Source organism: Artibeus jamaicensis, unplaced genomic scaffold (assembly GCF_021234435.1).
Source record: "Artibeus jamaicensis isolate MK-2021 breed Jamaican fruit bat unplaced genomic scaffold, CSHL_Jam_final contig_354, whole genome shotgun sequence".
NCBI classification, from domain to species: Eukaryota; Metazoa; Chordata; class Mammalia; order Chiroptera; family Phyllostomidae; genus Artibeus; species Artibeus jamaicensis.
In genome coordinates this window covers 4,550,967-4,564,895 of record NW_026521803.1, presented here as the reverse complement: position 1 = coordinate 4,564,895, position 13,929 = coordinate 4,550,967, and the positions used below count along the sequence as shown (strand labels likewise).

At 41.1% G+C, this 13,929-nt stretch overlaps 1 pseudogene; it reads right to left on the bottom strand.

The window, feature by feature from the left end:
- Positions 1 to 2,209: 2,209 nt before the first annotated feature.
- LOC119065942 (actin-3-like) lies at positions 2,210 to 4,453 on the bottom strand (annotated as a pseudogene).
- Positions 4,454 to 13,929: the final 9,476 nt, after the last annotated feature.

The window sequence follows — 13,929 nt, the reverse complement described above, 5'->3', positions numbered from 1 at the left end:
CAGGTCTTGGAGTGCAGTGGTAGGGGCGTGGAGAATACACCGGCAGTATATGGATCTCAGGCCCACATGTACAGAGGCATGAACTGCCAGCTCCGGACCAGCCAGCCAGGGAAGAGGAGGACAAAAGCTTGTGTTTTTCATGTCGTCCCGCGATTAAATACCCCCTCCCAATAATCCCTCGTTACATGGAAGTAGATGGGGGGGGGGGTTATGTCCCTCCCATCCAATCACCTCCCCAGCTCCAAGCCTCAGCCCTTCATGCTTAGTTTCTGCTGAGTCACACACGCATGCCTGGATGATGCACACATGTGCAGACTTTCGTGCTTTTCAACCCCTTCCCCTTATAATTTTAGAGGAAGACATTAGATGGTTCCTTCTTTTTAAATGCTCTCTGGGAATAACGTTAGGATGAGAATTGCATGCTGTTCAAGTTTGGTAGAATTCACCAACTGAATTCTGCTCTCTGTGTGTGTAGCTCTTTGACAACTTTAAATATTTCTTCAACAGAGTCCAGTTAGGTCTTTGTTCTAATCTTTTCTATAGTTCTGGTAAATTATATTATCTCAGATATTTTTCCGTTTAATACAGTTTTTTAACTGATTAGCACAGAACTAAACAAAGCAGTTAACTGCAATTCCCTTTACTTTCTGCATTATGGTTCCTTCCCTTACATTTTATTTTTGCATATTTGCTCTCTCTTTCTATTTTTCCAAAAATCATATAATGGTTTCTCTATTGAATTAATTTTTTAACTTAATACTTCTGTACTTCTGTTTTCTGACTTATTAATTTTTATTTTTTCTTTACTAACACCTTCTGCTTTTCTTCAATTTGTTTTCCCCCTAACTTGCTGAATTCGACTCTTAATTCATTTATGTTAATTCTCTTTTTGATGTAAGTATGTGAGACTATGAATTTTTCTCTGGGTTATACTTTAGTAGTATTCCACAAATTTTTCTGTTTGTTAGTTTTTTCAAGTTTATTTAAGCACTTTATTTTCCTTGGACAATGACATGTTGCTGGCTCCTAATGGCCCTACCCGACAGCAGAAAATTAAAATTTATTGTTACTACTTAAAGAATTGAGAATTGTTTACAAAAACTTGACATAAAGTAAAAGAATGAATAAATTTACAGCTGTAAATGCAAACCATTTTTTCAATTCAAAGCAAGTAGAAACCCACAATTCTGGCAGGAAAACATCCTAAGAAAGGAAACTGAGTTTGAAGTTTTGTACTTTCCAAAACTGTTAGCCTGGCAAGACAGAAAGGACAGCTGATTCAAGCACTCCTGCCAGCCTCCCAAAGAATCCTGGAAGAGTTAGCTCGTACACAGTAATACCCTGTACAGATCAAGCATTTGATGGTCTCACAGATTCTCACTGAGCCAATTTCTCTTCCACAAACGTATTCTCCCATCTCAGCCAGGAAGTGACCTATCTGCATGCACTGAGTTTAAATCAAAGATATATACAGGGTGTTAAATGTATACAAAGATTCTTAATTTCAATGTCTCTTGCTTGTTTGTTTTATTGATTAGGTTCCACTTAAAGAACAAACTGACAGTAACTAGAAGGGATATGGGAGGGGATAATGGGGGGAAAGGGGAAGGGTTTTCAGGAACATCTATAAAGGACACATGGATAAAATGAAGGGGGGTGGGATCAGGGGTGGGAGGTGGGGATGGCTGGGGTAGAGGGAAGTGATGGAGGGAAAATGGAGACAACTGTACTTGAACAACAATAAAAATAAATAAATAAAATCAGAAAAAATGTATGCAAAGGTAACATTTAACTTGAACACAACATCAAAATTAGCTACAAATTCTAGAATCCAGCTTGTATCAGATAAAAGCTTCAAAAACAAGTTTCTTTTTAAATGTTTATTCCAGTTTCATGAGACTAGCATGAAGTAGGACAAATGCACACTTCTGATTTAACTCACGCAGCAAATGGTATGCATCTGTTCACAGTCCACTTAGAAGCATTTGTATCCCTGGGTGGTGTGGCTCAGTGGGTTGAGCACTGACCTGTGAACCAAAAGGTCGCTGGTTTGATGCCCTGTCATGACACATGCCTGGATTGCAGGCCAGGTCCAGGTTGGGGGCATGCCAGAGGCAACTGACTGATGCTTTTCTCGTGTACGGATATGTCTTTCCTTTCCCTTCTCCCTCCCTTCTCCTCTCTCTGAAAATAAATAAATAAAATCTTTTTAAAAAAAGAAGCATTTGCAGTGGACAATGGAGGGGCCCAGCTTGTCATATTCCTGCTTGCTGATCCACATCTCCTGGAGGGTAGACAACAGGCCAGGATGAAGCACCCAATTCACACTGAGCACTTGCATTCAGGAGAGTGATGATCTTGACCTTCATTGTGCTGAAGGTCAGGGCCGTGATTTCCTGCATGCTGTCAAACATGCCAGAGCACCTGTTGGTCCCATCAGACAGTACTGTGTTGGCATACAAGTCCTTCCAGGTGTCAACATCACACTTCATGATAAAGTTAAAGATGGTCTTGTGGATATCACAGGACTCCATACCCAGGAAGGAAGGCTGCATGAGTGCTGTGGACACCAGAATCACTGGTTACTGATGGTGAGCACCTGACAGCTGGGCAACTGATCGCTCTCAAGGAGGAGAACTTGGCGATGGCCTTCTCCTGCTCCATGTCCAAGGCAACATAGCAGAGCTTCTTGTGTCATGCGTGATTTTTCATTTGGCTGTGGTGGTGAAGCTGTAGGCATGCTCTGTGAGGCTCTTCTGAGGTAGTCCATCAGGTCCTGGGCCACCAGGTCTGGATGCAGGATGTAAAGCAGGATAGACCTTGTAGATGGCACCATGTAAGACTCTATCCCTAGGCTTTGTTATAAAACCAGCGATGCAACCAGAGGCAGAAAGATACAGCAAGGCTCAGATCGCCACACACATGGCCCAGGTGTTGAAATTTTCAAATGGGATCTGAGTTCATATTCTCTCTGTTGGCATTGGGGAGCCTCAGTCAGCAGCACCAGGTGCTCCTCAGGGAGGGGCCATATGTAGCTTTTTATAGGTGTGGTGCCAGATCTTCCCAAGGTCCTGCTATTTGATGACTATGCTATGTTGAGGTATTTAGCCAGCTTGATGGCACTTTAGATATGGCACCAGTCTGCCAGCTCTGTAAAGGGAAGGTTCAGCAAAGGAACAATGGCCTCTGCTCACCCCTATGCCAGACACTTGTCTCTCCCTGTATACCACTGGTGTGCTTCAAGATGCCACCCCGGTGCTGGAGCTCCAAGGGAGCCAGTATTGGTAGGTGAGTCCCCATGCGGATTCCCCAAGAGGAACTGCTTAGGGTTCCAGCAGCCTCCTCCACCGACTCAATCCCCACTGCTTTTTGCAGCCAGAAGTTGTGGGGACTTATCTTCCTGGCATTTGAATCCTGGGCTGGGGGGTCTGGTGTGGGTCTGGGTTTCCTTGCTACTGAGATACCCTACTAAATTTTTATCCATATGGGTATGGGACCAGCCCATGCCATGTCCGCACCCATCCTACCAGTCTGTATGGATGTGGTTTCTTCGATTCTGTAGTTGTCAGACTTCCATTCAACTTGATTTCTGACATTCCTGAGTAATGCTTGTTCTATATTTTAGTTGTAGTTTTGATGTGGTCGTACGAAGAGATGAGCCATGTCTGCCTACATCACCATCTTGACTGGAAGCCTCAACTTATTTATTTACTTGTTCTCCCACAGACTGAGAAATAGAAAAGTTAAGTAATTTTACTAAGTTATCAACAGTACATAGTAAAATTCTTTAGAAAATGGCAAAACAAAATTTAGGCAGTGTCACTTCAGAACCTCAACTCTTAACTATTTATACTGTACTGAATTTCATGGGGGTTCATTAGATTTTTCTCTGTGTGGTATCACTTGGTTGTCAAACCATTCAGTAGGAGAAAGAGAGATCTCCCAGGGAACCAACACGAATTTAATAAAAAGTTTGTGAAGACACAAGATTTTATGTAGCAATTTAGGAAGATATCCAGGAAGTTAGGTGATTCTCTCAGGAACTGAGTACTTGTACAAAATGTAAAAAGACCAGAAAAAAAGGAACTGCAAACTGTGTGGAGTGTAGGTCGCTGAAGTTACCAAGGATGTGGTCTACTTAGCAAGGATGCTGAGTGTTGGGGCAAGGAGCATACAGTTACATCTGGGATGATAAATGACTAATACCAAGCAACTAAGTAAGTGGAGATCAGGCTACACCACCAACCTGTAAGATGGTTATGACAATGGAATGGTTTATCCCTGGCAGGCCTTCCAAGCTCTCACTGGGGAGGAAGATATCACTTGCAGGAGACACCACCAGCCAAATAATTGCAGGGGATGCCCCCGAGCTGTTTTGCCTCTGAAGGGAAGTGACAGCTTCATTGTGGTGGAGGGTGGGGCAATTTGTGCCTCTGGCTGGTAGGTCTTTCATCTCGTAAGAAAGGAGAAAGATGTCGGTACTGAAGAAGCTAGTCTGTTCACTACCATAAATGAGTCCATTTTAGGGAAATCTTTGGGTATTATGTTTTAAAAAGGATACAAGCCAGAGTAGTGTTCTGCATAACAAAAAAATTGCTCTCTGTAGGTATCTTTTGGCCTCAGTTGCAGAAAGGGTGTCAGTTCTCTACAGCTTAGAGAATAAGTTAGTTGCCCTGGCCCTTAGGAGGAGATCCTTAGGTACTTCAATCACAAAGATGGAGAATCCAAAACTTTATCAATATGCTGGGAGAGAAATTGAATGGTTGTAAAACTGATTCCCTGGGTATCTGGCAGCTTTGGAGTGGAGAAGATGAGTATGTTGGAGATAAAAGGAATCATAGATTTGCTCTCATACTCTCATACTTCATGTCCTGGAAGAAGCTATGAAGAGGTGAAACAGCTGGTTATTGGAAGCTGTCTCGGGTGAGCAAGGAAAGATGTGGGATTGAATAGGTCAGAAATAAAGCTGCCCATGGAGAGGCGGGAAGGCTGGAGTGGTTGTGATACTTCAAGCAGGAAAACTCTGAGAAGAAGGTGGTGAGCAAGGAGTAGATATTGAGAGCACTGTCAACCAGTGGTTGTTGCTGCCAATTCTGTGCTAACAGAAATCCATACTTTGGTGTGTGGTGGAGAAAATTTATTCATTGCAAAACAGATGAATTGTGATACAATATGGTATGAAAACAGCAAGGCAATGAGGCAGCCCTGGGGGGAGGCAGCCCTGAGGGGAGGCAGCCCTGGGGCCAAGCCCCTCTTAGTTAGACTGCTCTGCGCCTCACTAGCCTATTGTGCTCTGCTTCGTGCCAGTCTGCCTTGCACTAGTCTGCTCTGCACTGGCCTGCTCAGTTCTTTGCCAGCCTGCTCTGACCTGCACTGATCTGCTCCACTCTGCTCCAGCCAGTTCAGTGCCTAACCAAAGAAAAGGCCATCAGGCCATACCTATAGAAAGAAGTTTAGAACTTGCCGTGAAGAATAACTGGTTGTTGGATGTCTCAGAAGGACAAAGCAGCTTTGGGCTTGTGATGGTTAGTTCTAAGAATCAATGACTTGTTAGTCATTTTTGCAACTAAAGTACAGCCTTAATTATGTTTGGTCAGAAACACTGTGCTGTTGCTGTCAAGCTTGACAGCATCCTGTTGAAAACATTGTTTATCACAGTCCAACCACTAGCAGAGCTGCTTTGCACTTTCTCAGGCCGTAATTAGAGTTGAATAGAAGGTCCTAGTTGGGGAAAATAATTTGGTTGGCTACAAAGCCACGGTAAGCCTTACTAGGGTCATTAGGGTCTAGAGGAACATTACAGGAAAATTCAACTAAACGAAATGGAAATGAGGAATATAGCTTGCATGGAAGTGGGACACTGCTCAGCAGTTGAAATGTCTAAGGTAAACCTTTTGTCGATACCCAGAAACTGTCCCCTGCACTTCCGTGGGTGCTCTATCTTGTGAGAAGACTGAGGTGCCTGGGGAGACAACACAAAATTATACTGAATGTAAGATACCACGGCCCTGCTGGTGTGGCTCAGTGGACTGAGTGCTAGCCTGTGAACTGAAAAGGCACCAGTTTAATTTTCAGTCAGGGCACATGCCTGGGTTGTAGGCCAGGTCCCCAGTTGGGGGCATGCAAGAGGCAACCAATCAATGTATCTTTCACATATCGAAGTTTCTCTCCTTCTCTTTCTCCCTCACTTCCCATCTCTCTAAATATAAATAAATAAAATCTTTAAAAAAAAAGATACTATGCACTTCCCCTTCCTGTTGTGGTTGGCTTTGAGCTATACTACCTTGAAGAATTTGGCTTTAAGTTGAAAGCTTTTTTTTTCCTCTTAATACTAGCGAAGTTAGACCCACAATTTAGTTTAAACTTCTCCTGGTTCTGAAAAAGTAACAAGGTTGGACAGACTTAGTTTTGTAGTGTAAAGCAAAAATGTTCTCTAAAATGGAAAGGGTTGAGATACTGTGAATTTAAAAATCTAAAATGTTCATGGGACCTGTAAAGTACCACGTGTGTATGTGTACTTATGACTGTGCTCAACTTCTTTATTTTTTGAGAAACCTTTATTTTTTTTTAATTTAGGTCAGAGGAACCAGAAGAGGGACACACCCAACAGCTATAGAAGCAGGAAACACCTATTCACAATCTGAAGAACAAATACATATATATTGAGACTATTTGTGCATATTTGGGGAATATGGATACTTGGTTCACTTTGTGCAATATATACAGCATGATTTAGGCAGTTCTGTCTATGCAAATTTAATTGTTTCCTTTGGAGAGTACTTCTTTGCTAGATCACATTCCAGAAGTATCAGGAACTATGTCCCATAGGACAGCAAGGAGGGAAATTACAGGAGCAATGTTCCTCTCGAGCTGGAAAAGGGTCAGTGAAGAGGGACTGGCTGGGCTTGGCAAACGTTTACATGAACTATTACCTGAATTGAACTATTATTGGGAGTATATAGAACTAAAAAATACAGACTTTGAGGAAAGTGGAAAATAAAAACTGTCTTTGTTTTTCATAATTTATATGCTTATATAAAAGTAAATGAGCTACTTGCTATAATATCTGCATATCTCTTGTAGTGATGCTGCATTCTAAATTTATGATAGGCCAACTTCCATGTAAGGGGGGGATGAGCAGTATCCAGTTTTCAGGGAAGATCTTAGTTCTCTTTCGAGTAAGTGAAACCTATATAGCAAATGGAAACTTAGTCCATGGGGGAATTTGGATTTCTCTCTGGGCTTTGTTTGGGGACTCTCTTTGAAGTAAGGTAGACATGTTTGCGTGACTACTGATTGTTGGGGGAAGATGATCTCTGCCCAGGTGAGGGCTATCAGCTGCAAATGACCCAGCTGTATTTTTGTAAATCAAACTATATATTCCTTGCTATATTCACATATTTTTGTCCCCCTTGGTCCAATGTTTCTTAAAATATAGTTTTTGGACAGCTTTCATTAGAGTCACCTGGAAATTGCTAAAAATAAAATTTCCTCATCCTGAACTTGACTGATTCAAAATATAGGCATGGAACCTAGAAGTCTCTATTTTAAACACTCCACAGTCTAAACATCCCAGCAGGATCTCAACTGTGCTGCTGGAAATTGAGGAGGGGATCTGATTTCATGAAGGCCACAGTTTTAATGAGAGACGTGGTGGTGGCAACAACAGAAATCCCAGTTGAAAGGCTGGAGCTTCAAAGTCGAGCTATTCTTCAGAGCCTGTGTATAAATTCTTCCTCTATTGCCAACTGTGGGGCCGTTAGTCTGTTATTGTAGGAAATAGTGATTTCCTGTAGGCTTTGACTCTGGAGAAGCCTAGAAATACCTTACCCAATACTAGTCACCAGCTGAAGGCTGAGGCTTCTAAGCTGGGCTGCTATTAAATCCTCAAGAAGGTGATTTTCTTCCAGCCAGGCAATATGTTTGTGTGAGTAGGGTCTCCGTTAGATGTTCAGTTTCATTTTCTCCGAATCCTACAATGACTCCTTATCAACGTTTTACTCGGAGCCCAAGTCAAACGTTAGAAAGTACTGACCCGCCTGCTGTGTGGCCTCACAGTGCCTCTGATGCCCTTTCGTAATCACACAAGACCGATGAGAGCCCCGATAACAGTGAATACTTCCTCCTTCAGTACTTCCTCATTGCCTCACGAGTCTGCCATGCCCAACCCACCACGCGCTTACACACTGTCTCTGCTCTTTTCTGCCACCTTTCCTTCTGCATGCTTCATTCTCTTACTGATCTCCTATAGAAGCAAAACTGACACTTCGTTCTTCTTCAGTTTATTTAAGCGCATCACACACTGTAGCTAAGAACAAAATAACTACCTCACACTTTTAGTAAGGGCACTCTTACTTGAACTATAATAGTGGGCTCATCCAACTGATTCTGCTTCCAGAATAATGAACTCAAAAAAAGTTCCTGTAAACCTGAACTCTGTAAACAGTGATATCCCTGATTTTTCTTTTACTAATGTCTGAAGACATGAATACTCTTTGTAAATTATGATAGTTGTATGGGAAGGTAGGGGGTTTTTTTCCCCGCCATGAACAGACTAATATAAATTTGGTATCCTTAATAATTTTGCCTTTCTTCTCCTTTAAATATTTGTGTTTTGAATGTGGTGAACCAGTCCTCTGGCTTCTTCAGAAAGAAGTCTGATACCCTTGCCCTGATTACGCATAAATGTTGTGTAAACATCATCCTTTCCTAAATGCAACAGTCTCTTGAGCATTTTTTTGGTGCTCCCTTTTAGGACTTTGTAACGTGCCTTCCAGAACTCCTTCCACTGCAGGAAGATCACTCGTGTCTCTCCCACCTCAATAAAAGCCTTTTCACATAACCACTGGCCTAAACACAAAACCTGGGAGTCGTCCTTGACTCCTACCTCTCCTCACTCTCTTCTCTTACCTCCTAAAAGTCTCTCATATCAGTCCCTAACACAACCATAACCTTTTATTCATTCATTCACTCATTTAAGTATGAGAGTTTTTTATAGAATCTGTTGCTTTTTTGAAAATATCTTTATTGAGATATAATTCACCCATTTAATATATATAATTCAATGGTTACGTGTATACTCACAGAGTTCTGCAACATCACCACAATCAAATTTTAGATATTTTTATCACCTCCAAAAGACCCTTTAGCAGTTAAACATAATCTCTTCATTGGGTTTCTGCAACAGCCTCCAAGTAGTTATTAGTTTGAGCACTTGTGATTCATTCTCCAGGTTACAGTCAGAGAGAACTTTCTAAAGTGTAAATCTAAGCGTGCCCCATCCTAGGCTGAAAACCTTCAAAAGCTCTTACTCCTACTGTTGTCCTCATAGAGTACAAAATCTTTAAGGTAACTCCAGGGACTGAGGTGCCTGACTTCTTTCTTAATTCATGGAAAACAGTATTTTAGAATCACCTGGGGATGATGATGGACTTCAGAAAATTGATGAGCCCTGCAAAGTTGAAATGTACTTGGACATTTCTCCCCACGAAGAGATGATGCTCAATTGCATTAGCTTTTCCAAGATCATAATATCTGAAAAAGCAGTTTAATTATATATAGTCTTACCGATTTTATAGTTTTGTATTATTTATATGTTCATTTTATCTGTGGAGTGAGAAACACAATCATATTTTCAGAGTTTAAGGTTTCTGAAGTCCATGCTGGCTCAGAAACTGTAGGGCAGGGGAGGCAGCCTGGGACCAGAAAGTCTTATTTGAGAGAATAAGGTCTAAATTGAGCCCAGTTAAACTAAGGGGTTTCGGGGGGGGGTGGAATTGGTAAAGAAGAAAAGAAGGATCATATGGAAAGAGCAGAGAGAAGTCTACTGGAGAGAGGAATGAAATGCCAATGCCACAGCAAGTCTAGTCTATTTCCTGGGCCACTTGCTCTTGGGAGGATGGGAGGTGGGGAGTGATTTTTCTTGTCCATCTTTGAAAACCCAGCACCTGGCATGCAACATACATATGACTGGTGACAAAGTCTTAATGGGTTAGTAAATATATGAATAAATAATTCTAATGAAGCTCCACAGAGACTTATGTTTCTGTGTCTCTTTTATTCATCTCTGCCTAACTCATCTTGTGCTCAGTGCCTCTTGAATTGCCCTTAGCTGCATAGCTTAGATAAAGATTAGGTTTGGCACTTGAGAGCACAAGTTAATACTCCTAGTTCAGTTTTCTTGTTCCTAGTACCATGTTGCCTCTCTAATGCTGTACAAGTACTATAATATGCTCCTGAATGCTTTTAGTATTTCTCAAAGGCTCACAAACCACAAGTTTCTTTTCTGATAATCAGTTTCATTTCTTTTTAGCCACACCTCTTATTGGTAAGTAGCATGTTTTTCAAGCAGTGAGTTTCAAATATTCAAACCCATCACCCTTGTATTTTAGATAACCATTGATAATTTATCTAATTTGTTAAAAAACAAATTAAAAGTGCATACTTTTTAATCTGCCATTAAAAAGTATGGTACTGTCATGTCTCAATAGTAATAGATTCCATCTGAAGTAGAGCCTGGTATATTTGCCAATATAGCACTTTGCCTCCAACTTCAAATTGATCTAAAGGTCTATTAAAACTGAAACTTTCAAAAAATAACTGACTTTGCTCAAGTTTCAAACACTACTAATATATATTAGAATCTTTTCAGTCCTCACCCAAGGACATTTTTTCATTGCTTTCCAGAGAAAGGGAGAAAGAGAAATATCAATGAAAGAGAAGCATCAATTGGTTGCCTCCCATGCACGCCCAGGTCAGGGATCATACATGCCAGGACTGGGAATCATATGTGCCCTGGACCAGGGATGGAACCCCCAACCTAGGTATGTGTCCTGACCAGGAATTGAACCTGCGATCTTTTGGTTATGGGACAATGCTCTAACCAACTGAGACACACTGGCCAGGGCAAAAATTTACTATGAGTTAGATTTATGGATTTACCAGATTATAGTAAGTTTTTAAAACAGTGACACACTTTAATATTTCAGCACTAAGTTCTACAGTTTTAGAGAATCTAAGGAAATATGATACTTGTGAATAGAGGTTATACAAAGAATCAAATTAATAGAATAATGGCTCAGTTCACAGTACTATATGATCCCTAAATGAACTCATCTATAGTATGTAAGTATTCAGGCTTTAGAACCAAATAAATTTGGATATTAGTCTTAGCTCTGAGTTAATAGCCACATGACCTTGGGCAAGTGACTTATCCTTTACGTCTCAGTTCCTCACTTCTTTTTTTTTAAAATTTTATTTCTTTATCTTTAGTAAGGGAAGGGAAGAAGAGAAGGAGAGAAATATCAATGTATGGTTGCTTCTGGTGCACGCCATGCTGGGAAATGGCCCCTGCTGGGAACTGACCTGCAACCCAGTCATGTGCCCTGACGGGGAATCGAACCGCAATCTTTTGGTTCGCAGGCCCGTGTTCAATCCACTGAGCTACACCAGCCAGGGCCCTCAGTTCCTCACTTCTAATGTAGGAATAATATCCATCTAGCAGAAGTAATTAAAATAAGTTCCTCAATCACCCAATGAATGGCAGTTATTGTTATAATATTTATATTAAGAATATCAATGCTTAGTGTATTGTTTAATGCTTAGTGTATTATTCAGAAATTTTATTTTTTATTTTTATATTTTTCCTCATCTGAGGACATTTTCTTCATTGAATTTTAAAGAGAGAAGGAAGATTGAGCGAGAAGGGAAAGGAGGGAAAAAGAAAGGGAGAGAAACATCAATGTGAGAAAGAAACATGGATTGGTTGCCTTTTTGTATCGTCCAAACACGCCCAACCAGGCCCAGGACAGAACCCACAACCCAGGCATGTGACCTGATGAGGAATTGAACCTGCGACCTTTTAGTTTGCAGGATGACACCCAATCAAGGAACCATAACCCATAGGGCTCATTTGGGGTTTTTAGATACAAGGAAAAGAAACTGTCTCTGGCTCTTTTGAAAGCAGAAATAGTATATCTGACTAGGACACCATGTATGTAACATTTGGATTTTCCAAGAGATTGGCAAACCCCACTTGAAATCTACATAGCCAGCAACATAGCTAAAATTATCAACTGGTCCATGAGAACATTTCTGTCAGCTGCCCCTTGCACAGAGGACACCACTTCACCCTGTGCCGAGGGTGCTTCTGTTGCCTCCACTAGCTAAATGCTCTGGATGCTGCCCCGTTAATGTCTGATTAGTCGCATGTGTGCATCCCAGAGGCCTGGGAGACTGGAGCAAGAAATTCCTGGCATTTGCAGCTACACCTTTATTTGGAGATGTGATCTGTCTGGCACCCAGATTTATATGATGGGGACTCCTCCAAACATAAAAAAAGAATTGAGCATCAAGGTAGTCAAAAATATGCGAATACACACTACACTTTCCAGTGGGCCACAGGTTTTGGAGATTAGCTTGACTCCTCTCTTTTTCACAAACCCCACATCCAATCCATTAACAAAACTGTCAGCTTCACTTTCAAAATATACCCAGAATCTGACTACTTCACTTCAGCTCCACCACTACCAGCCCCAATATCAAGCCCCAGTTAGGGCTCTTGCCTGGATTATTAAATCAGCCTCCTAAACAATCTGATAACTTCTACATTTGGCCCCTTACAGTCTGTCTTCAACAGAACAGTCAAGACTAATTCTCTCTTTTTTTTTAATTTTTATTTAATTATTTTTCAAGTACATTTTTTTGTCTATTTTTCCCATCCCAGCCCCCCCCCCGCCCCTTGCTCCCCACCTCCCTCCCATTTCCACCCCCCCTTAGTTCTCGTCCCTGTGTCCTTCCTATTTGTTCCTCAAAATCCCTCCCCATTTTTCCCCTTAAATTCCCTTCCCTCTCCCCTCTGGTCACTGCCCACTTGTTCTCTATTTCAGTGTCTTTGTTTTATTCTGTTTGCTTGTTTGTTTCATTGTTTAGCTTCCTGTCAAAGGTGAGATCATATGGTATTTGTCCTTCAATGCCTGGCCTATTTCACTCAGCATAATGCTTTCCAGTTCCATCCATGTTGTTGCAAAGGGTAGTAGCTCCTTCTTTCTCTCTGCTGCATAGAATTCCATTGTGTATATGTACCACAAATTTTTGATCCATTCATTTACTGATGGGCACCTAGGTTGCTTCCAACTCTTGGCTATTGTAAATTGTGCTGCTATGAACATTGTGGTGCATAGGTTCTTTGACATTGATGTTTTAGGATTCTTGGGATATAATCCTAGCAGTGGAATTGCTGGGTCAAAAGGCAGGTCGATTTTTATTTTTCTGAGAAAATTCCATACTGTTTTCCATAATGGTTGTACCAGTCTGCAATCCCACCAACAGTGAACTAAGGTAGACTAATTCTCTTAAAAATGCCAGACCATATCACACCTCTTCTCAAAGTCTTCCAATACTTCCCATTTCATTTAGACTGAATGTCAGTACACAGTGACCTATGAGGCCCTTGCTGTTAATTAGTCCTTGTTTTCTGCATTGGTCTCTCTGTTCTCATCCTCTATTTCTATCACATGCTCAACACTCAGGGTCTTTACACTTGTTTTTCCCCCTCCAAGAACATTTGTTTCACAGTTGTTTACAACTTGTTCCTTTACTTTCTTTAGCTTCCTGCTCAGATATTGCACTCGCTACCAGAAAATGTTCTCTGGCTGCTATATAAAATTTCCCTCTGACTCCCATTCTTTTAGATTTTTCTCCACAGCACATTAATCACCACCTGACATTCTGTATATCTAATTGCCAAATTGTTTGTCTCTTCCTCTAAAATGTGAGAAGATAGGGGCTGATTTACATCCTCACTATCTAATTGTCACACAATAATATTTGATGAATGAATGGATGATAACGGATCTTTAATAACTATCACTTTATCATTTAAATAAGGTGTAATCTGTATATAATGGTGTCTGCACAAAATAGTGTCCT